This window comes from Anser cygnoides, chromosome 17 (genome assembly GCF_040182565.1).
Source record: "Anser cygnoides isolate HZ-2024a breed goose chromosome 17, Taihu_goose_T2T_genome, whole genome shotgun sequence".
In the NCBI taxonomy this organism is placed as follows: Eukaryota; Metazoa; Chordata; class Aves; order Anseriformes; family Anatidae; genus Anser; species Anser cygnoides.
In genome coordinates, this window is record NC_089889.1 from 15,864,492 (window position 1) to 15,889,595 (window position 25,104).

At 44.3% G+C, this 25,104-nt stretch overlaps 1 long non-coding RNA gene across 13 annotated transcripts in view; it reads right to left on the minus strand.

Moving 5' to 3' along the window:
* Positions 1-707: 707 nt before the first annotated feature.
* LOC125180551 (uncharacterized) overlaps positions 708-25,104 on the minus strand; it is a 39,798-nt gene continuing 15,401 nt past the window's right edge. For 8 of the 13 annotated variants that reach the window (XR_010825602.1, XR_010825599.1, XR_010825605.1 and 5 more), the window contains 4 exons: positions 23,405-23,571; positions 21,856-21,964; positions 14,320-14,461; positions 7,379-8,715 (listed from right to left, as the gene is read on the minus strand). This is a non-coding gene — a long non-coding RNA (uncharacterized lncRNA). Of the gene's footprint in view, positions 907-7,378; positions 8,716-14,319; positions 14,462-21,855; positions 21,965-23,404; positions 23,572-25,104 lie in introns of those variants that run through there. The other 5 variants (XR_010825601.1, XR_010825608.1, XR_010825604.1 and 2 more) reach the window with 4 other exon arrangements.

The following is a 25,104-nucleotide window of genomic DNA, read 5'->3' on the forward strand; positions in this document are numbered from 1 at the left end:
CAATCAGGACAAAAAAGCCCTCCTGGGCTGTATAGAAACCAGTCATAGTATCTTTCCTTGCAAAACGCTGTTCTTACTGCAGCCACAAACATATTTCATGTTTTCTTCTTCTTCTGATTATTTCCCCTCTGGCCCCAAACTGTCTCTGACCACTAACACAGCTTGATTAGGATTCACCTCACTAATTACTTGCTCACGCTATTTTCTCACCTTGAACACCCCTTCCCAAATGTGGGTCTGTGTGTTTCGTCACCTGCCAGTGCAAAGCAGCCCCACTGTCCCGGCTGTTCTTCCAGGAACAACCAAAGCCCAGTGCCCCGCGACGGCCACGAGCCCCTCTGATCCTCAGGACCTGTTAGATGTGGGTGCTGCCTCATTGCACCCATCACTTCTCTTTTGCAGCACCTTCATTTTGCTCTCATACCTTCTGTGGTCCTTTCCCAGGTGCTGTCATTTCAGCAACTTCTTGAAGCTGCTGCTTCGTTGTGGCAGCTCCTTTGCTTGCCCGCTCTGGCTTCCAGCATCTCCATCCCAGCCACGTGCCTGCAGCACTGAGCTCCCCAGCCTGCTCTGCTGGGAAGGCTGTCAAGGGCTCTTCATTCCTTTTGAGAGACCGTGAGCTGTCTTCCTATCAGGGAGGTGCACACTTCTCCCACAGAGTCCCTGTTATAACCCGCTCGGTAAATGAGGGAGGAATACTACAGCTCTTTTATATTCATGGCCTGATTTATTTAGCTAGAGCTTTCCTGTGTAGAAAATTCTGCATCTCCCTCACCCATAAGACATCTTTGTTCCTGTCACCCAGCATCAGAAATGTGTAGAGGCAAGCAGGAAAAGGATGTTTGCTTGGTTCTTTCTGTACACCCTTCCCTCGGTATTTCTGGGATAAATTGTCTTCTTCACAACCTGAAAGCAAGAGGGCAGTGGTGGGCTTCAGGGCTGCATCTGCAGAGATGCTTCCTCTTCTCCAGGCTCCTGCCCCAGTCCAGTCCCGGGGGGCTGCTGAGTGAGACCCAACACCAGGTATGGGGCTGGAGGTGGCTGGTGGGGAGCATCCCCTGCAGGGAAGGGGAGCAAGGAGAGATGAGAGACACCTTTCCCTGCACAGGGAGCTGGTGGGCCTGTGATCTGCTGCATGCACAAAGGCTTGCTACAAATGTTCAGCTGAGTCCAATTAAAAGGAAGAAAAACAGATGCAATGGGGCTGAAGGAGAGAGGAAGAAGCCAGCCCAGGTGTACCAATGGGCTCCATCAGAGGGAGAGGAGAAGTGCCCACAGAAAAACAGGAGGACTGGAGAGGAAAAGAAAGGAAGAAGAGGCGTATCCTTACACATGCTCCTTGTGTGCAGCAGGTGAGGCTGCCCTGGGGCAGAGGAGGTTACACACAAAGGATGAAGCACTCCAAGCAGGAGGTGGAGAGGAGACCGAGACATTCCTCAGAGCCACACTGCAGCACACCAGGAATGAAACCAGAGGATCTCTGACTGTTCCCACAGACATCAGCCTTGGCTCTATGAATGTTTGCTGTGAAGGCAGCAGTCTCCTCTGCACTGTCCCTTGCAGCTTAACAGAGGCTCTGCTTGGGGCTTGGGGAAGCAGCAATATTCTGCAGCCCACAGCCCCTCTTCCCAGGGGAAGGGAAGGTGTAGGGGAGGTGGAGAGTCCTCTCCCCTCTGCTCAAGCTGTGTGGAGACCCTGGCTGCAGCCTGGGCATGTGATACCACATGTAACTGAAATGTAAAAAAAATACAAACCAAACCAAAAAAAAAAAAAAAAAGAAATTTAAAATAAGCGACGGTGAATATTTCATGGAAGTCTGGATTGTGGCTGTGTTTAACAATTTGTTTGATATGGGGACAATGATAACATTAATATTACAAATTAAGAACCCTGTAAATCCCTGAGGTTGAATACTAAAGCCTGCTTGAGAAACCTTTAGATAGGCAGTATCGTTCCTTTGCCTATTGCTACCTCATTTGATTCACCAGCTCAACCCACACAACAGCATGTGGGCTCCCAACCAGTCACCCACCCAGCTGACAAGGGTAGGTTCCCTTCCAAAGATGATGGTGATGGAGATTCCTCTGGTTGTCACGTCTCCTCGCAGAGGACTGAAAACTCCTCCGGTGCTGCTGGGGCTTTGAGACTCTTACAAAGTGACCAGGAGGGGAGATGTAATTACAGGTGCACAGACTGTGAGCAACTGTACAGGCTTACTGCTTTGCTATTCTCTGTCTTCTTTGTTGTTCTGGCACCAGTCTGCTGTCATGCATCTTTATTTCAAATGGAAGTGTTTGGAAAAAGGATGTGTTTTTTGAAACGTCTCTTGAGTCCTTAATATGTTTTCATGTGCTCTAAAGTGAATAATCTTAATAATGGAAATGATGCCCTGTTACAAAGAGTGTGAGTAGTAAAAGCGTCATCAGAGCTGCTTGAATAAATCACTAGTGATTTAGTGATTTAGTGAAAGCTGTAATATGGACCTATGACATGCATGGTTTTGATTATTACAAAGTCCCACTGCACTGTTATGCATAAGAAGTATGTGCATGGAAGGCAGATCAGAGAGGAGCATCCATCCCCATGCCTGCTCACAGAGCTGCCCTGGCAGAAAGAGATAAAGAGACAGGACTGGAGGCTGACTGCCATCTCTGGGACAAAGAGCATGGGGTGAGGACAGGCAGAAGATCCTGGGTGGACTCATGCCCACTACAGTTCATGGATTTAAGAGTGAGACAGTGTGTCTGAGCCCATTGCCAGGTGCTCCATTTAAAGTCCATGGAAGAAAACAGGCTCCTCTGGGCAGGAGTCTGTGTGAGCTGGTTGCAGATGGGATAAATGACCTTCCACTTTAGTACAGAGGAAACAAGTAAGTTTTGTGGACAGAGCTGTCTAACTTTAGTTCCCGAAAAGGGGCAAAGGCATTCTCTGACTTGAGCCTATGTGGACAGTGCAAAGCTGTCAGGCTTTGTGTGTCCCCTCCTGAGCCCTCAGAGAATTGCCCATTTATCACCAGCCCCCTCAGGCCTTTACAGCTGGACTGAGGATGGGTTGTTTCCCATGTTAGATGTGTCTCTGTGCCTGGATGGCTATGTCACCATTCTTGGTAATTTCAGGGGCAGCTGCTGCGAACTGGGGGAGCCCGAGCATCAGTGCACCCTCTGAGGGCAGCGTCCCTACCCGCAGGTACGCAGTGTAGTTCCATATGCCAATTGATGTGACTATTTAATTAAAGACCAGGGATCTCTAGATCTTCCAGATTTCTCCACCGTATATACTTCATGCATGTAGAAAAACTATTTTAGGAGCAGGACTGTGTAGTATTTTCCATCCACAAAGAGCAAGACGTGACTGTCTCTGTTATTTTAGAATACGGGAAAATACCACCAAAAGAGCCTGGAACATGAACATTTTGGTTATAGCTGTGTGTGTGTGTGCATGCACAAGCATGTGTGTGTTGCTATATTGAACCAGACACAAGATGGCAACCAGTGCCATCTTCAGCCCAGTCGAAGATACTCAGCTTGCAGCGTGGAGTGAAGGACTGACACCAAGCAGGCGGCTGCACAGGCTGTGTGACACACGGGGAACGACAGCCAAATGGCTCAGCCTGTCCTGTTCCTTGGGGCTGCTCGTGGCTTTCAGTGCTGGATTCCCCACAGTCCAGATACAGCTCAGTCCTGCAGTTTGCTTCTCTGCTGACAGCGATCCTTGCTGCAGCAAGATGAAAAAAAAATGTGGGTGAAGGAAAAGAGAGATTGATGGAGATCCCTCTATAGACAGACGTTTGCCCAGAGCTGTGCTGTTAATTGAACTGGACTGTTTTCAGAAGTACTTAATGCACAGATTCGAAATTAATGCACAATATTCGAAATATGAAGGCAGTTCATACACTGGATGTGAGCACCAGAGCCTAACGAGATCAACTTTAAGAAATGCACCTACCAAGCCCCCAGACAGGCTGTACAGACAGACTCAGAGCACAGCCGCTGGATTTGCAGACAGAAGACCTTGCTGAAGCGTGTTGATAATAGAAACAAGAAAAGAGTGTGATAAGGAGAAGCTGAGAAGGGATAAAAATGAGACAGCAAAAGTAAGGCTTTTGTTATATTGTCAAGGAACAAAAACTAGAGGGAGTGAGAAAACTCTGTGAGGAATAATAGCAAAGTCACTAGACAAGGTAATAAATATGTCTGATTAACAACATAGCTGCAGCCAGGAAGAGACAGGAGAAGGATACCATTCTCAGTTTAAAACAAAACAAAAGCAGGAATAGAGGTATAGGTAGTTACATCGGAGTGCAAAACTCTTGGCATCCACATCTAACACTGGAAGTGGAAAAGCTTCCTTATTTAAAGATGAGATAATTGTTGGACATGTAATCTTGCCTTTAAAGTGGAAGTGGTTTGGGGAAGCAAATATAACTCCGGGTAAGTGCACCTGATTGCAAACTACAGCAAGACAGCAGTGGTTTGCCTGGGTGTCCTCCAGTGCAGGACAAAAGTACAGGCTGCAACAGCACAGGAGTTGGTCACAATCTGTCCCTGTAAGCATCAAGGGCACAGCAGGTATTGCAGAAAGTATTACAAACGGAAGGAGGACACGCACCCTATTTCATGCCACTCAATTCTGAGATGACAAAGCCACACAGGAATCTGGGTTTCTGTTGGAAGAGTTTTTCAGAGCGAGTTCAGCAGATCCAGAGACAGTCTCCACAAGGCACCTGCCAACCACGCATTTCTCAGCTTTGCTACTAACTGATGACAAGTCCTGTACCCGCCGGGGTGCCGAACCAACTGGGATATAATTCCCGCAACATTGGCAGATGGGAGAAATGTGAAGTACCTCAAGCATATTTCTAAAGACCAACTCTGTGCATTGAGTATTTTTTCCATGAAGAAGCCACAAAATAAGATGTGATCTTGCCTACGAGGTCTTTGGACAAGAGAAAACCCATCCTTGGACAGGAAGCTGTTGGTAGCCAGTGCTCTTATTGCAATGCAGGGTAATAGAAACATACAGAAGGGACCTGGCAGTATGCAAACCAAATCTATGGCAGTATTCTAGAGGTGGGTGTCCAGAAGACAAGCAGAAGGTGGAAATAGACCTCAGTGCAGCCTACAAGGCAGCTGGAATGCATCACTCCATGAGTGCTGGTGGAGCAGGAACTGGTGAGTCTTCAGCTGGAGTCCTCATTCCTGACAGGGAAACTGTGCAGTCTGCAGCAGCTGAAGGGCAGTGAGAAAATGTCAGGTGAGCTGGGGATCTGGTCGATTAGAAATTACTGAACTTTACAGAAAGCTGCTCTTCATCTCCTGTGCCTGGAGACCTGCTTCACAGGGGTCTGCTTCCAAGCAAAAATTTCAAAGTGGCCTAGGAGGAATCCTGTCAAGCGTGATCTAGGATTGTGTTTTATTGCTTTCATCGCATGTCTGGTCTTCATTTCACTTATCTATTTCAGCTGTCTATAAATTAGCTGTCCGAGTCTGATTTTGTTTCCCTCAGGCCCCTTCAACGGGGAGAGGCAGACATCTTTGCAGGGTAACTCATCTGAGCCACCCATTGCCCCTGACTGTAGAAGCCTGTCTCTTAAGTCTGGATCCATTTTCTGGGGACACAGGAAACACAAGAAAACCAGCACCAGCAGCATGGCATTCCCAAGCGGGCAGTTAGCTCTGCTGCTCTGATGCTGACACAAGAGCTGAGCTTGTGCTGGGGCCAGGTGGGGGCTACGTATGGACAGTGCAAACATACCAGCAGCTGAAGCACTCAGGCTGGCGGCTCCCCAGGGCAGCTCAGCCTGTGCCTGAACTCCAAGCTGTGCCCCAAACTGCTCCTTTTCACCAGGGAATGTGGCCAAGTTGCCCCTGGCTTGGATCTGGCACTCGTGTACTGGCTGTTTGGGATCCACGCAGCCCTGCAGCCCTGGCACTATTTCCTTCAAGAGAGACAGGGTTTGATTCATGAACAGCATCTCCTCACCAGAGTTTCCATATGCAAAAGACTGCCAGCAAATAGCTTCTGCCATTTTGTCTCTTGGCAGCTGTGGATCAAAGCACATTGCTTGGCTCCCAGTGTGCTAAGCTGTAGTGAAGCCTCAGCTGCCCATACCATGGGCATGGAGCCCGCAGACAGCACCAGCACAGGGACGGCATCTCTTGCCTGGATGAAAGAACAAACTCCAGGCATAAAATCATGGTATGTCAGCCCAAAGACCTTGCCTTGAAAATCAGGACTTGAAGTCACGTCCTTGTCAGCCTGACCACTGGGCCTGTGGTCAAGGAAAGAAAGATTTCAAAGTTACACATTTTAAAAAAGCAAGACATAAGAAACCACAAGACTTTTGAGCTATTAGGCTGCCAGGCAAGTCAGAGAGATAGCCCTTAAGATTTATTAACATTATCTGCTATGCAACTCCTGATACAGCTTCAGAACTTGTGGGAAGTCTTATTTATCAACCAGAGGGAAAGGACAAATGTAAGAACAGGCCATGACAGATAATAATTCAATGTGCTGGGTGAACCTACAGAGACTGGCATTTTTCATTTCACTTCTCTGTTTGCAAAGAACTTGGCACTGGCGTTGTTTTCATTTAATTTCTCTGTTTGTAAGAGATTTGGCCATTCATTTTGGCTGAAGATCTGATAAGCAAAGCTAAGGAAACACAAGGCACATGTTGTTCTTGAGAGGAACAGAGTTAGGGAAGCCGAAAACAGCTTTTTATTAACAACTCAAATATTGACTGGATGTTGCAAGGAGGGAGGGAGTAAAAACTTGCTCCGTAAGTAACCTCAGAAGAATCCCAGACTGTTGGTGGGAAGTCTTTATTTTCTGGTTTTTTACCTTCATAAAGATAGTGTCACACTGGAAAATCAGGTCTCGCATTGTGCAAATGTCAGTAGTCAGTGTCTGTGTGTGGGGAGGATGCACAGGCACATGGACATTGGCATAGATCTGCAGGAGCTGTCATGTACGGAGCTGTATGGACTGGTCGGGTGTAATTGGATGGGGACACACCAGTGCAGCAGCAGTGCACCAAGACAGATGCAAGAGCAGATGCAGAGGTGTGAGAGCAGTAAAATGGTTGTGCCAGAGGGGCTTGAGCTTGTGTGGAAAAGCAGTGCCATCTGGTGTGAAACAGTAAGGGGCTGGCCATGCCAGCATACCATTAAGCTGGAAACTCTTCCTTCTTTTGGAAGTGATAGGAAACTAGAGCTGAGGAGAGAAGACACAGCCTGTGAGGCACTGCCAGATACACTTCTGGGCTGATGCCTGACAGTGTTCAACAGAAATACCTGATCTCTCAGCTCAGCCCTCCGGGAGCAGTAGCTGGTGATTGACAGGGTGGGGAATAAGGATGGGATGTTCTGGTGTGGAGACTGATGGAAAGCGAAGTGCCCTGAAGATGGGAACTGGCAGGCTTTGAGAGACAGAAACAGGGAAAGCAAAGGTTATCTTCTGTGGGAGCAGCCACACCAGGATAAAAAAACTGGCCATCCGGCTTATCTCATTCCCATAAGATCTGCTTATGCATCCTGCAGAAAATTCAGAAGATGCTCGTCTTTTGGGAGAAAAAAAAATATGGTCTATGAGTCAAAACACACGAGACACAGTCCATCAAAAGCACTTTTCTGCCCTCCATTTCCACTGATGTGTGATGGGAGTGGGGTGGAACAGCCCCTGCAGAGAGCTCAGCGGGGAGGGATGCCCTGGGGAGAAGGCTCTGCTGGGAACGCAAGACGAAGGGAAGTCCTGAAACACCTGCAGATTACGTGTTCTTTTTTTGTTGTTGTTTGCTTGATTTTTGCTTGTTTGTTTCTTTCTGCTCTGTGGGGAAAGTTTCTGTTAAAAAACTGGGCCTCACAACTGGGAATGCAATGACATGGAAATCTGGCATGGGAAATTCTGCCCATGGGTGCTAGAGGTCCCTTAATGGTAATGCCTTCCCTGGGGTGCAGAAATCACTAAATTAGGCAAGGACAGGAGATACAGTTAAGCCTCCTGAGTGGAAATGCTGCACAGCTGTAATTGGTCCTGAGGTAACCACACAGTTTGCCATGGCCATGCTTTAGCCTTTTCTAACAAGGACACTCTCCTTAAAAAGGAGTGAGTAAGTTTAGAAAGGTAGGTTTCATATGAACAGAAACTGGAAGAGGTGTCTTTTTAAAGGAGAGACAAGATAAGGCAGAATAAGAGTGAAAAGAGGATGGAAATAGATTTGTCTCCTGCCACTGTGCCCCCACGTGTACCTCCAGCACCTTCCTCCAGGTGTCCACACCAGCTCCAGGCAGGCTGATAGGACCCCAGGAAGAGCTGCTGCTTCTGCCACCTCAGAGGGTGGCCACCACGTGTGCTCTCCAGCCACCGGTCACAGCTGTCCCTGGGCTACTGCCACTCACAAGGGCAGCTCGGGGACCCCAGCAGCTGCTGGTGCAGAAGTGGCTTCTCCTTCTTCCCCAGCTCATGTCTGATCCCCATTTCCCAAGGAGCCCATCCAACCAGGGAGGGGTGTTCAGTTTGTGCATCAACACCCTGCTTATCCTCCTGTCATCTTCCTTCGCTTACAGCCATGGTGGAGTGTCTGTAGCTCCAGCTGACAACCACTGCTGGGTCCCTGCACTGCTGAGCCAGTGTCTGAATGTCCCATTCCCTCTGACCAGGCCTCCAGGTGGGGGCTTACTCCTTTACAATTGCAGCCAGGTCCTGGCAACACTTCTGAAAAAGTAAAAGCAAACAGAAAAGCACAAAGATGACCATAAGAACAGCCACAGTTTGCTCAGTTTTGCTGGACTGAATTTATTGATATGTTAGGTTTCATCAGAAATGTGTTTTCTGTATATTTTATTTAAAACATTTGTTCAGCTGCTTGGAAAAATGAAAGTGTTTTAGTCTCCCCCCCCCACCCCTCAGAGATAATAAGTTCTTAAAGGTAACAGAAAGGAAAAGCAAAAAGCAAATGGAAGAAAATGAAGCATACTTCTGCCGTTTCTGTTGGTTGCAAAGCCATTTCCCACTGGAAAAACATATAAAAAGAATATTCCACATGAACTACAACAAAATAAATTATTCTCAGCTGCTATTCTAGGGATAGGTATGGGCTAAGGTGGTCAACTCCTATAAAACCTTTTTTAAAAAAATTTTTTGCAACTTTCCCATTTTGTCTTACATAAAAATACTGTTAATCCTTTTCTCAGACTGAATACTTTATTTTCTCTTGCCTAAAAAAATAAAAATTACAGCCTTCCTTTGAGTGTCCCTACAACCCTCCTGGTTTTCAGCCAAACCTAGAGATTTGCAAAGGTGTTATTCTACTGTCTAGCAGGCACTCTGCAGCATCCGTGGACAAATATGCCCCTTTTTGGTCAAGTTAGAGCCTGCTGATGGGATTAAAGCGTTCTGGAAATTGCAAAAAGATGGGACATGTTTCATGAAAAGCTTGCTACCTGGGAGCCTTGTGACTTGGTTTTACAGAATGATGCCTGTAATTTTTTGACACCAATGCATTTGAAGACATTAGGCTTTTGTTAATTGGATACTTAGACAATAAAGCCTTGGAATGTGTTAATTTGTTGGACTGGATATGATTAGACTCTGTGATGAGGCTATTTTGCTAAGATATTTCTGCTATTGGCTAGCCTGACATCATGGATTCTGCTGAAATACAGAGTTTAGTGGTGTTTTGAACGTGGTAGTTATGTCAGTACACATTAATTCATGATGGACTACAGGAATATGGTACTCCAAATGTATTGCATGATTTATAGTCATTTAGTGCTCAGAGTAAATGTGGGAATAAAATGTGCCGGGTTGTGAAGGGACAAGTAAGGAAATGGGTCTTTGGAGACTCCTCCACAATGATAACTTCACTCTGTAAGTTTTATTCTGCTGGGCCAAGGCAGCAGTGAGCATGGAAGAGACACAAGCTGTTCACAAAGTTTTGCTTTATACCACGACCTCATTGAGTTGATTAGTAAACAACACCAGTTCTCCTCTTGTTTTCTGCTGGGTTAAATGTACCCAGGATAACCACAATCGATTCAACAGCCAGTAAATCTTCACTCCTGCACACTTGGTGGAGATGTTAGTGCTTGTTCTTTGAATTCCCCACAAGCCCCACTGCATTCAACGTGGGCAGATGCACTCTCCCACATGAGCAGGTGCTGTCCCTTGAGAGGCTCTCAGGGCCACCAGGTGTTCCCCAGGGAATCTGTCCCTGGCAGGTGGTCCCCACCATGGTGACAGCAGGCTGTCCATCTCTCCTGCATGCAAATGCATCTGTTCTCCCTTCCCTGCAAGGAGGAGGGGAAGGAAATTGGAAGGAATACAGAGGTGGGAGCTGGGTCTGTCTGGGTGTCAGCATGAGGCTCCCCAGGAAGGGACAGGCAGGTATTCTGCATAGTTCTTGCAGTTCCTTTGTTCCCCTTCTTCACCGGAAGGATCCGCCTTCGGGGCTCCCTTTACTGGCCACATCCCAGCAAAAGCAATGAAGCAGATTCCTCCTACATCCACGTACGGCTGAGATTCCAACTCTTTTTTTTTTTTTTTTTTTTTCCCTTCAGTTATCCATTTGCCATCTGATTGCCTCATTTCCACCGTCCTGGAAATGCAGACAGTTTCTGCCAGCTGGTTAATTTATGCCCTGGGCAACCACACGCAGATCAGATCACAGTGGCCTATTAGCATTTGGCAATACATGATTTTGGAGCTGTCTTATCAATATGGATTATACATAATAAAAACAGGAGGTAAAGCAATCAATAGCAACACTTTATAAGAGGAAACAGAACTGTTTGGACAAGAATGTACATGTGTTCTATGCTTTTTAATGTCTGTGTCACCAGCGATGCAAGATGTCCTATCTGCACAGCACCCAGCTGAATGGAAAAAAAGGCGTTCAAGTGTGTAATTGTTCCAAAGCTTGTGGAGCATTAGAGGGATGTTTGGTGTAGGCAGATACTTCACTTGTTTGTGTGTGAGATTCTACAGCGTAAACTTTCACAGCTTCACCACTGGAATAAAAATGACATCCAGGATGACTCACTTTTATTTATTGGGAAAAGGTAAAGATGATGCCACTGTGGGAAGCAGGTTTGTCTTGCTTCTGCTTTGGAAACAAACTTCCCAGCCATTTCCAGTCAACAACTGTGATCCAAGCAGTCAAAGCTGGTCCTTCATTAATCAGCCTCCAGCTTTGCTTGGGGCTTGTTCTAATTGATTTAGTGCAGAGCTTATCTTCTCCAGAAATGAAAAATAAAATTAATTTCCCAAGTTTAACTCCAGTGTGTCAATCCAATTTCCAATGGTTTTATGGTTTAATTTCCTTGGACAGTTTTCTGACTCCCTCAGCTTGGTAGTGGAGGAGCACATTCCTAAAACAGTACTCCTGAACCTCCTAATGTGTGCAGAAATGCAGGCAGGTCTCGATTTACCCACTTCACTCTGGTCTAACTATTTGTGGGACGATAGCTTTTTATAAGTTACACCTTCAATTAACGGTATGATCTAGTTCCTAGATCAGATCACTTGTTAGGCCATTATAGGTTGTTCTCAAGGTTCTGAATGAATCATTCTCAGACCCTGTCTGGCTTAGGAGTGCTGCAAGCTCATTTGTAATTTAGTTTTTGTGGGCTGCGAGATTCCAAAGTTCCTGGCACATTAAACTCCCTGGCAGATATGTGAGAAGGATGGTCCTCTGAGCCCACCTAAGGAGAAGGATAGGAAAGGCAGTGGAGATCCTTGCTCACCTCTTTGCTCATGCCCTGTTATGCAGATATGGGCAGGTTATGTAGGGGAGCTCTCAGAGTGAGCGCAGCTGGGACTCCTTCTCATCTGCACTGTTTGCAGAAATCCCCGCAGACTCTGTTATTGCATTGCCCACTACATCGCCACTGCTGCAAGGCTGGCTGGGGTACTTGCTGATGTGAATCTGGGTGGGAAGTCATGGGGACCAGCGTATTATCGAGGTAGGTGGAGCAAAAACAAAGCATGAATAACGGACACTGCTCTTCTACAGTTCATCAAAGGTATGGATGCTTGTGCAAGTTATTCAGGAGCTGGGAGGTTGGAGGGGAAAGTTACACAAATGTTATTAAATATGTTATGATTTAAGAGAAGCATCAGTTCAGAGTAAAAGTGCATGTTGGGGATCAGAGCTTTGAAACATCCATTCAGCTGCTCTGAAATGTAACTTTTGATAATGTGACCCATAAAGATTTCCTTAAAGTTCACATCTCTTTTTTTCCCCCCACTATTTTTTTAATGCTGCAGCCTCTGAACATAAAATTCATCTGTTCATTTCTTTTTTGTAATAAATGTCATCTCATTCATGCAAGAAGCAGAATTTCTCACTGTCCCTGATTCTGCAACAAGAGCAGCAATTCTCATACTAACTCATGATATAGGATCATTTACAATGAGGCATTCCTAGTTTGCCTTCTGAATCTCAGAACACTGGGTAAAATTGAAAGTGCTGGGTAAGAATGAAGTGTTATCAGTGAGGACTAAGACCATCTATAATCCTTCTAATCCAAATTGGATTAATTATTTGCAAAAAGTGCTAGAAGTACGTGTATTAGATCGAGGGCTAAGTGGGTTGAAGTGGGTCATACAATTTCATGGAGGAGTAGGTTAAGCAAAAAGGGGATTTGTCAATGAGAAAAACTTTATTAAACAGCTGCTAATTGAAAGCAAACTTGCTAAAAAGGTGTCTATACACATTTAAAATCTGTATAAATCACAATTTAATAGAGTCCCTTGGAACTCCTGACTGACAGTACATAAAAAGCGACATCATATACAGTCTGTCCTCCTGCAGCGTGGGTGGACAAGGAAGGATCTGACAGACAGAAAGATCACTTGGGATCCTATGCTGCTGTTCCACAAATAGCATGGATGCAGATGCTGAGATACTGGCAATTAGGCAGTAAGATGGAGAAGTCCATCTGGAAGACTTCCAGCCATACAGCTTCATTCACATAGGGTTTGTTGCAAGGCAAACATCATGCAAGTTATCAAGGAGACATGCAAGCAGCCTGGGACATTTATATGACCCACAGTAGTCCAGTTTAACCCTGAGTTTCCTTCATGGTAAGAACTGTCTGCTGTGACATTAGCAGGAGCTGTCACTACAGGGGATTGGCTGTTGTCATTCAATCTCCACAGACTTTGTTTAGGGTGCTTTTAAAAGGGTAACGCTGGTAGGAACACAACCATTAGGAAGAAGATCATACAACATTACAAAGAGCTAGATTTGACCCATCACTTTCGTGTACTACACCCTATCCCACTTCAAACCCCAACCCTCATACACTGTTCTTCATTTCTCCACCCTATAAATATCTGCTTTACCTGTAGTGCACTTGCAGCAGAGCACACCAAAGGCCTTTCAGTTTCTCGATGCTCCCTATTGATGCAGTGAAAGTTTTAGTTGCCAGGTCTTCTTAGAGCATCTTCTCTTCACCCTTTTCTCCTTTCCTCAGCTTTACCAATTTTCCCTGTATTCACTCCTCATTCCAGTTCCTCCTCATGTACTCTGTTCTTGACTCTTTTCTCATGTAATTTCATTTCTATTTACTACAGCTGTAACGTAAACCTACCCTTCTTTTTTCCCCTCTCCCAGTGAGGTAGACCTTCCTCTAAATCTTCCAGGAGCACAGCAGCTGCAGTCATCACAAAGCACATGCCAGCTGTCCTGCCAGGTCATCTCGACTTCTCCGACCTCTCTGGTCCTGAAGGTACATTGCTCTACTTTCCCAACTAGCTGACCAGTGCCATCCTCTTCTATCTCCTTCCTCACCAGCAGCCATTGGTATAAATATCAGTAATGATGAATTATGAATTGGCTTACTGCTACTTAATAATTTACTCAATAAAGTTCTTCCAGCAGACTGTTAGAGCCCAATGCTTAGGTAAAGAATTTAGCTTCAGAATTTCTGAATATTCTCCACTGTGTTAAAACAAACAAACAAACAAACAAACAAACAAAAAAAACAAAAGAATGGAAAACTTCCAAAAATAATCTAACATTGTTCTGTGGAAGAAGTAACTGCATTTAAGAAGTGTGACTTAAAGTTTTATCTGGGAGAAATAATAGAATGTAATAGATTTCACAGACAATAATCAGGGACTTATCTCAAAGTGCCAATCTTACCTCATTTGCTATTCTGGGAGAATGACTATTATCAGTAATGAAATGAATTGGTTCCTTCATTTAGACTCTTGCTAATACCACGTAGACTCTTCTGTGTCCATCTCTGCAGTAGTCTTAACTAAAAATTAATTCCTTGGATAAAACTAGTAATTTCCTTAAACATCAGTTACCTCAAACATTGTCTTTGGGGCAACAAGCAGCATCCTGTTCTTCCCTTGCTAACACGCTCTTCAGAGTGCGTCAAAGGAAAGGAGTCCTTTGGGACTGCAGTCCATCAGGTCCAGGGCCAAATGCAGGAGTCTTGGGGGAAAGCTGTCAACCAAGAGAAGAAACTATGTCCCCTTTCCAGGTAAAAACAGCTTATGCCTAAAGCAGGAAACTTCCCTTTTGTATAATTTAACCATACCCCACATAATGATGGGAGAAAAACATCATCAAAATTTTCGATTCTCCTTTTGAAAACCACTCAGCACTTTGGCTAGGTGACTTCCTGGCTCCATACTAATTCATTAAAATTGTGACACGTAATTGCATTGTCCTACATTCAACTGTATGGTGGTTTTACTCAGTTGAGCAGCTGAGCTCCACCACAACTGCTCTCTCACTCCCCCTCCTCAAAGAGAAAGGGGGAGAATATATAATGAAAAGGGCTCAAGGGTTGAAATAAGGACAGGGAGATCACTCAACAATCATCGTGATGGGCAAAACAGACTCAGAGTAGGGAGATTAGTAAAATGTATTGCCTATTACTAACAAGCTAGAGAAGTGAGAAATAAAGAAAATAAACTAAAAACACTTTCCCCCCATCCACCCTCTTCTACTTACTCCCCCTGAGCAGCACAGGGGAATGGGGGCTGCGGTCAGTCCCTGATGCTTTGCCTCGGCCGCTCCTTCACGGTCACTCCCTGCCCCTGCTCCACGTGGGGTCCCTCCCATGCGATGCCGTCCTTCCCGAACAGATCCTGCGGGGGCTGCCCACAGGCAGCAGCTCTTCAGGAACCGCTCCAAAACAGGTCTGTACCACGGGGTCCATCCCCCAGGAGCAAACTGCTCCAGCACGGGTCTCCCATGGGCAGCAGCTTCCCCCAGACCCCTGCTCCTGCGTGGGCTCCTCTCCACGGGCTGCAGCTCCGGCCCGGGGCCTGCTCCTGCAGGGGCTCTCCATGGGCCGCAGCCTCCTCCAGGCCACATCCACCTGCTCCACCGGGGGCTCCTCCACGGGCTGCAGCGTGGAGATCTGCTCCGTGTGGGACCCATGGGTGCAGGGGGACAGCCTGCTCCACCAGGGGCCTCTCCACAGGCCACAGGGGAACTTCTGCTGCATGCCTGGAGCACCTCCTGCCCTGCTGCTGCACTGACCTTGGTGTCTGCAGGGCTGGTTCTCACTCCTCACTGTCCCAGCTGCTGTTATGCAGCAGTTTTTTGTTTGTTTGTTTTTTCCCTTTCTTAAATCTGTTCTCACAGAGGCACAAATAACATTGCTTATTAGCTTGACTCTGGGCAGTGGCGGATCCCTTTGGAGCTGGCTGAAACTGGCCCTTATCTAACATGGGGCAGCTTCTGGACTCGTCTCACAGAAGCCACCACTGTGGCCCCTCCACTACCAAAACCTTGCCATGTAAAGCCAATACAAACTGCAAGCTATTGCATTTTGTCACAGCGATAGCCTGTTCTTAACCTCCTCTAGGTTACCTAGCACAGGTTGGCATTTGGCACTCAGAGATGTCCATTCCGAGGACCTCTTAGCCATTCATGGGTCAGAGCCCCAGCAGCTACTCAGAAAGGCCAGAGAAAGTTTTCCTGTTCATTGTTATTAAACAGAGTTCTCTAATCTGCATTAAAAATGATTACACTGCATGTAGGGTCAGACATCCATGTGTTTGAAGGACTGAGGACAAGTAAGATTCTTGCCAACGTGCTGCATTGCTCCCTCCAAAGGGGCCTGAGGCAAGAGGCTGGATCAGACCTCCGTGGTCACTGGCTCGTGTCTTCCACAGCAACAAACATACCATAAAGCCTCTTCTGTAAGGTGGCCAAGCTTCTCATGGAATCAGCTGGATATCCCCTCCCATTACCCTTGGCCACCAATGCAGCCTGCAGGTAGGTGTGAAGAGGTAAGCAGCATGGGAGGGAAGCTATATGAATCAGCAGTTTTCAGCGTCTTGGAAATGTCCACTTTGAATAAGCTGATATAGCAACTCAGTTCATCAGATGAGCAGATCCTCCCCTCTCTGTATCTTTCCAGTAAGAGATGCTTATTTTCACCATAATTGCAAGCACACGCTCAGACTGCTCATTAATCACCAGCTAGGAACACGATATGGCACCAAGCAGATGTAGTGCCTAAACAGGAGCGCATCCTGAAGCAGAAGAGTGAGGATGCGGTGAGGAGACAGAGCAGCTCAGCAGATCAAGGACTGGAGCATTCCAGAAATGAAAAGACAACTAGGAGAGATTCAAAGAAGTTTGTTTTTTATCAGTCAAGTGAGCTACAAACGTGAAGAGGAACTACTTTTCATTTTGGAAGATCAAAAGCACAGGATTTGTTTAGAAGTGTACACTTGACTGAAAAAGAGAAAGCTGGTTATCAGATGGTGAGCAGCTGAAAAAGAACTAAGTACAGATATTCTGCACAGTAAAAATAAAATATTTTTCTTGAAAGTACCAAAAGTCATTTAGTGACTTTCACATCACCTTCAGTGTAGATAGGCCCAGGTGTGCACAGTAATGTAATATCCAAGTTACAGCAGTAGATTTAAGAGAAAAACTTGTCTATTAAACACAAGCTCATAACACTCATCTTTCCTATATTTGCTTTTTTTTTTTTTTTCCTTCTCTGTGATGCAAAACAACACAAACACTAGATCTTGGTATAGGAGGACAGGATTCCCCAGAAATAAACTGAAAGCAGAGCTAAATGAAAGTGTAGAAATAACAAATGGAAACAAACAACAACAAAACACCAAACAACCAAGCCCTATGTAAGAGACAAAAAACATAAGCAACTAGGATTATTTCTTTTTTAAAGAAAGAAAAAAGCCCATTCACAACCAACTCCAAAACTCAATGCTGGCATATAAGCAAACTAAAGGAAACAGTTTCAATTAAAGGTTGCTGGATTCTGGCTTATACCTGACAAGACTCACTGCACTGCAGCCTCTAAACCAATAAGCCTCACATATAAAACAAACACTTGTTACACTACCTCAATGACAGACAACAGAAGCACAAATTAAGCATGGAAAGATTCAATAGTTTATATAAGGTTACCATTTAAACTAACCTGAATCCAGGAATTAAATAGTCATGTAGAATAGAGTGCCAAAGAACGATGTCAGAAATAGGAAAGACAAAGAGCAACAATTCAGTCTTTCTATGGGGAAGCCAGTTTACTCTACAGCACCCTTGAAACATGAGTGGTCTCCAGACAAAACAGTACGCAATACAGAGTTCCATGTAGGACCTGCTGATTGTCACAGCAGTGAGTGGCTTCCTGGAAAGAACAGGAATCCTGAGGGTGGGATTCACCTGCTGTGACTCAGACACATCCAGGTTAATTGTCTGTGCCGACACTGCTTGCTGCAGGTTCCCTTTACAACCAATAGAGAAAAAAAGATGGTGTTGGAACATCTGCAGAGGCTCAAGGCTCTCCAGTGGTTTTAGAGGGCAAGACTAGCTGTGGCTCAGATTTTTCAATCTGAGTTCAGAGCTAACGTCTTGACATCTAAAGCCTAAGGTTAAATCCTTCTTCAATCCAACACTTCCGGAGGAAATTAAGGCTGAAAGAGCTGAAGTATTAGCAGTGATGTATAATTTCTCCCTTTTAAACTGCCTCAGTAGTAAGAGTACTGGAAAACAGGAAGTATGATCCAGATTTTAAAAAAAGTGTTCCTGAATTGTCAGAGAAGCACACACCAATGGGATCTGGTTGAAACTATTCTAAAAAACGGACATACGGAGAATTATGATATGTGGGTGAATCAAAGAAAAAAAATATGCCTTGCAGGTCTATTAGGATTTTGGGGAAAAATATGGGGGATGGGGTGCGGGGGTGGCAAAGATCCCCTAATACTCTCCTTGCATTTCCATAGCTCTCCCAGGAGGGCTCCTCACCAGAGACAATTGAAGAAATGAAGCCACCTCGGGATGGAAGGGCTGTCCTGACATAAACAGGTAGATGCTTAAAAGATGGGAAAATAACATACCAGATGCTAGAAGTCAGCAGTGGCTTGGGATACGTGTAAATGATCGGAAAGGACCATGAATGGCAAGACAACAGCGCTGCTGGTATTAACTGATTCAGAGTTTTAAAGAGACCATCACAGAGAACTCTGCAAACCCTGACTAGATGAGAAAATGATAGTTGAAATTTGGCATAGTAAACATAGAATTATGCAACATGAGGAGAAAAACCCCACATTTACATCCATAATGATAGCTTTTCAGATAGCTATTACTGCTCAGGAAAGAGTTCTTGAAGACACAGTGGATGAAGAGATTTGGTGTTTTATAACACATGGTCTCATGAAAATATCAACTCAGAGAGAAAGGAAATTGATGTTGGAACGTATTAAGGAAGGAAAAAAGGGCAAAACTGAAAAGAGAGTTATGTCACTGCATACATCACTGGTGTATCTGCATCCCATCCTCAACACTGAGTCAGCATCTCAAAAAGGATGGAGTAGTGCTGGAAAAGGGTCAGGGACAAGGCAACGTATATGATCAGAAGTCTGGAATAAGAAGCACAGTAGATCTCTTCATTTATATAAAAAAAAAGTGAGGGGAAAATAATGAGATTTGGGAGTGGACTAGAGAGGGTAAATAACTCATACAGTACAGGAAACAAGGGGCGTTGGACTAGCATAGATGGTGGCAAACTAAACCAACAGAAGATAATTCACCATCACCAAATGCAGCAAAGGCTAAAATTGGACGCGAATCCTCAAAAAAATCCACTGATGAAAAAACTATCCAAAACTATTAAACACAGGGATACCATCTTTTCTCATGGGGTCCTTGTGCTGCAAGTCACTGGAAGCTACAAGGAGATATTGGGGAAGTATCATTATGTTTCCTCTCTTTTTAGACTCTTCTGCATCTGCGGCGGCTACTACTCTGAGCAGAACCATCTTGTGGTCATGCCTTGTCTCCAGGAAAGCCATTCAAACATAAAGCCAAAGTCAGAGACTGCTGCAGGTAGTGAGCAAAAATAATTGTAAATCATATCATTTCAAAGAAGCTGAATCCATCATCTGCAAGGATTGCATATTTTATTTTCTTCTTTTGAGAAGGGCTTGTTTTATTAAACTATTTTGTACATATTTGATCTCTTCTACTACTTCAAGGGGCTACTAGACTCACTTAACAGTTATTTATTGCAGAGACGGAAATGGAAGGAAAGCTGATTTTTAACACTAGAGTATCATTTACTGTCTGGATGTGCATAACCATAAGAAATTATTAGGTATGGACATAAGGCTGTAGAGTTCGAGCCCAGGGATCATTGAAAGATGCCTATACAAAAACAGCCCCAGTATGTACGCCATGAAGGCAGCCTGCACAGAAGATGAAGTATACCTTTTGGCAACTATTCCTCCAATTACTCACTGAGATGGAAACATACCTTCAGAATAAAATCCAGATCCTGGGTAAATGTTGCTTTTGTATACCATTGGACATTCACATTCCATATGTTTCCATCAGACTCCCAAGTCCTTTTCATACTTAATATTTTACAAGTTCCCCCTTTTTCCTTCCCCTGCTCCTGCCTATCTGCTCATCATGACCTGCACTTGTCGTTTCTAAATGAATAGTCTCAAATTGTCAGATCTTTGTTCAGCCAGGTCATTAATCAGTGTACTAATTCACATAACAATCTCGGCACTAACAAATATTTTTCAAATAACAATTTTATGAAATATTCACAGACAATTGAACCATTAACTGTGTACTTTGTGACTCACATTTATTAAGCATGCATACTTTCGCAAAAACTCCGAACAAAGCTATGCCACACTTCCCATGCTACCACTCTTCCTACATCCTAAAGAGTCATGTTGGGTTTGGGGTTTGGTTTGTTTTTAATATACTCATACAAATGTCTAGGGATATTCATTTCCAATTTACGATGAGCTGCAGGCAGAGATCAAACCTACTTTATCATTGTGGCCTAGGAACAAACATATTTTGTACAGGAAGTTGCCTGCTTTTACTTTGGCAAATATCCTTTTTAGGACTTCCTCTTGCTTTGTTTTGCACTGGTTTCTCTCCCCAGGGAGTGTAGATCCTACTGTGAAGCATGTCACATTCAACCTCAGAGGCTTTCAGTATGTTTTCGTACTGCTTTATGCCAAAAATTTACCTCCATGAAAACAAGAGGAAGATTTTGTTTTTAACGTGTACCTGTAAGAAACTGTATGATGCTGAGAGTGATAGGCTATAATTTTCTGAAGAACCCAGTTTGTACCTTCTTTTGATCCCTTTACTACTACCAGAAAATTGGTCCAGGATCTCAAGCTGCTGCAAAGCAAGCAGAATTACAAAGCTGCAGTGCTGCTTGTCAGAGCACAAACCTCCTCATCACAGATTTGTGCATCAATTAGGTGGGACAGGTGGTGTGTTTAGGCTGACGGCTCTCAAATTAGGGAGAAGCAGAGGAATTCTCATTCTGGAGAGCTGAATCACATTCTGGTATTTGATACTTCTCCATATACAATTCATCACCAGATTTCATTGCTTTCCCTGCAGCGTCTCCAGTGGCAGCATCTTCTACATTCTCTCAGATTGTCAAGTGAGGTTGGATCTGTGATGAAGTAAAGAGGTGGTCCACAGGCTTAAAAGGGCACTGATGCTTGTATAGAAGCTCAAAACCCTCAGAGCAGACAGTTAAGCACGATGTGGGAAAGATCCACCAGCTTCTAGCTTTTCATGAGCAAGCTGTATGTACAGAAGGAAGAGCTTCCAAGAAGGGAGGACTAGAGAGTTTATAATGACACCTCTGCCATTTCAGGCAGGATTTGACTGTCATTAAGCAAATATTAGATACTGAATAACTTTGCTGCTTGGGTGACTGGCAGGAAATCTTTTCTTCCATTCTTTCTTGCACACTGCTGGCCTCTTCTGGGTCTCAGCTAGAAGCCATGGAAGGACCTGAATCATTTTAACGTTCAAGGTAATGAACCATCTCCACCTCTTCAGTTCCTTGAAAGACGGTGTTGCACTATGCAATGAGAGTCATCCAGAGATTTGGGAAAGGAGAACCTCCAAAAGTAGTCTGAAGGCACAAAGTAATTTAGTAACTGAAGATCTGGAGCCCAAGCAGCACTTTGGCAAGCAGAAGGACTGTCCAACCACATGTAGGACAAGTCTATTGATACATCAGTACTGAATGCTAGGAGTGAAAATCGTGATGTTTGCTAAAGACATTGTGATGTGTAGTTAAAAAGAAACAGCTCCCCAGTGGCCAGAAAGGCTGTCAGTTTTAGAAAGGGGCTGGGCTGTTTACAGTCATGTTCTGCTCACCAGCAGACCATAAATCACTTGGCACAGAGAGAACAGGGATGGGGAAGGCAGATTCCCAAGGCCTCCCTGTAGAGTTGGAGTGAAAAAAGATCCAGGCTTTGCTCATTTTTAGCCCAGAGCCTGCTGTAGTGTGGGGTGAGGATGGCAGGGCACAGTCCCAGCCTGCAGGACCGAAGGTAACACACCTCAGACCTGGTGAAAAAAAGAGACTTCTCGGAGGTCCTTGCTGGCAACTGTGATTTTTACACTTGGAGAAGTTTCTGGAGTGGTAGCAGGGCTGGAGGAAGGACCCATCTGCAACATACAGAGTAAGAGGCAGTTTGGTTTGCAAAGCTCTTCACTTCCATCTGTGTAGGTTACTCCTTACAAACATTTGTCATTCTAAATTGTTTTCAAAGAACATTCACACGGGATATTTTAGATTCTTCCGGATGACTTTCTGGATACTAATATTATCCTTAACCCTTTAAAAGCCACTTGTGAATGGAAAGTCCAAGAAGCAAACTCAAGAAACTTAGAAAATATGATTTAATGGGAAAAAAGCATAAGAGAAAAAGGAATGAAAGATACCTAATAATGAGTTTTAAAAGTACAATGAAAAACAACCCTAATGCGGGAGATAAACAGTAATTGTACTAGGAGAAGCTTTTGGTTGAATTGTGTAACTTTCAGTGAGTTGGAAACAATAAAGGGAACATAACACAAGTAGAAACTAAATGTGAGAATATATTAGAAGAAGGTCAGTATGTGAGAGAAGTGAATGAGAAAGGGACAAAAAAAGTAGCAAGAAGATAAATATTTAAGAATGAGGAAAATTAAATAAATTCTTGGATAGTTTCACAGAGTGTAAATAATACATGATACTGAGAAAGCTTAAGTATTCAGTGCATCCTTCACTTAAAAATATATATATTTTTAGCAATTATTAATGCAATTAATTTTGAGAAAGGAAGAAAGAAAAGGGGATTTCATCCTGCTCCATGAAAGGAGCAGCCTCAGCAGTTACCAAGTCATTTGCCTTTGCCTGTGAAAGCACATGGAGGAAGAGAGGCATCTTGGAAAATTAGAGAGGAACCTTTGCCATTAAAAAGGCGGTAATTGAGGAACCTAGGGAAATACAGACAGGTCAGTCTAACCTCAGTACCTGGAAAACTACTGGAACAAGCTGTTAAGCAGCAGTTTATAAGCATCTGGAGGATAATAAGGTAATAAGAAAGAGCCCACATGGATTTGACAAAAACAATTCATGTCGAACCAATCTAATTTCCTCTCATTGGCAGGGTAAGTGGTCTAGAGGATAGGGAAAAGTGGTAGATGTGATATTTCTTGGCTCTATGAAGGCTTATGACACAGTCCCACAGGGCAGTCTTGTAAGTGTACTAGGGAAATACAGTCTGCAGGAAATGACTATGGTGGCTAAACAACCCTAAAAATATTACTTGGGCAATTGCTGTAGGCAGTTCACAGCTCACTTCAGAGGCTTTTTCAAACAGGGCTCTGTCTTGTGCTGCATGCTAGTTGATGTTTTCTTTCTTACCTTTTATACTACAACAGAATAAAATTAACACAACATATTCTGGCAATGCAGGCAGTTCCCTGGCAGGTGAGATAAACGCCTGATGCCTGCTCATTGGAAATACAGTTGATTTGTGCTTGTGTCATCCACAAAACAGGCAATTATCAGCCCAGACCTTGTCCTGACCTTCTATGGATAGCCAAAATACACCTCCTCACCCTGCAGCGCTATGACCTCTTCCTCACAGTCATCTCTTCAGAGTGTCTGTACCTTTCGCAGTGCCCTGGGTTTCCAGTTCAGCAGCAGCAGTGTCACTGGTCAGATGGGCTCCTAACAGTAAACATATCTAACTTCAGGGGGAGGTTCAGAGGAGTATTTATCAATTCTGGAAAACAGCAAAAAAGACTCGTGAAATAAAACACAAAGCACAATCAAATTTGTATCACATTACAAGAGGAACATCTAATTTATCTCCCACATAGTTCAGTCATGATGAACACTGGAGTTACCACCATAGGAAACTGGTAGATGGCAATATTCTCCAGCTGGCCCATCCCTATGATAATGCTTTCTTTCCTCCCCCCACCTTGGATGCTTCAATAAATTTTCTTCCTCCACTCTTTATCAAAGGTATTTCCTAGAAAAAATAGTCCCGGGAAGGAGCTGGAGGAGTTGTGTGCATACCCTTGTCCCAGAGCAGGACGAGCCACTCCTGGCACTGTTCTCCCAGACCTCCTGTGATAGAATTCCCTCAGCCTGCATCTCCTGTGAGCACCTCCGTCACATCGGGGTACCACCTCTATTCATATTCTTAGCAGGAAGATTTGTATTTCAGGATAAACTGTTCCCTGTCTGCTTCTGCAGATGATTTGTAACCTTAACACCTTCTAAGCTTTGTAAATATACAAAACATTTTACAGTATAAAAATACGAATTGCACAACTTTTTTCCACGTTGCGATTTCTGTCGTGGTCTCAGCTTTCATCAGAGTGCACTCACAGCCTCTCTCAATAGCTCATAAGGGAAGTAACAAACAGGAACTGTGGGATTCTGAGACACAAACCCTGGGAAGTTTTTTAAGGACTCGAGGATGGGATCGGAACCGAACATGATCTTGATGAATTGGAGACATGAACCAAAATAAATGCAATCAAATTCTCTAGAGACAAATGCAGACACCTTAGATTGGGATTGAGGCAAGTGAAATTACCCTTGCCAGCAAAGCTGGTCTGAGAATTTTCTATCCCTTTCCTCATCTCTCATCTACTCACTTCTGCCTTAGCAGAATAAAAATATCTATTCCTTATTTGCAGAGTGTTACATCTAACCTAGTTCACTTCTCTGTTCTGGTTCAGAGCACAGCCCTATAAACAGTAACTAACATCATACCTGTGGGGGAAACGATCTGCAGTAGGGAGAAACAAATGAGCTGCCCAGACTGCAGAAGCGGAAAAACTCCATTGCTGAACTCAAGTTTCATGCACATACATTTTGAGTAAGGAGAAATCAATCCATGAATACAATAGCAAGTTCGTAGCAATGCAGCACAATCTAAACTTACTTCGGTTGAGTCAATGGTGGGATACTTTTGCAAAAATCAACAACAATAAAACAAAACAAATGAACAGCAGCCAGCAACCTAAACTTGATCTTGGAATGTAGTAACAACAGGCATGTACCAAAAGGAGATGGGAGGCCAGCAGCTTAATGCTGTGGCTTTTCTTGGTAATGCACTTTAGTAATCATGCTGGTAGCTTAGAGGGAAAGCAGGAAGAGAGGTCCGATGCCTGAAATGGGAGAAATTCTCCAGAAAAGAAGGGAAGTGAGGGAAGACAAAGCAGTCCTCCACAAGGTAAGAACAGTTTCAAAGACAGCAGCAGCAATTTGCTCTCTATCTTGCATAGGGTGAAAGAGCAAA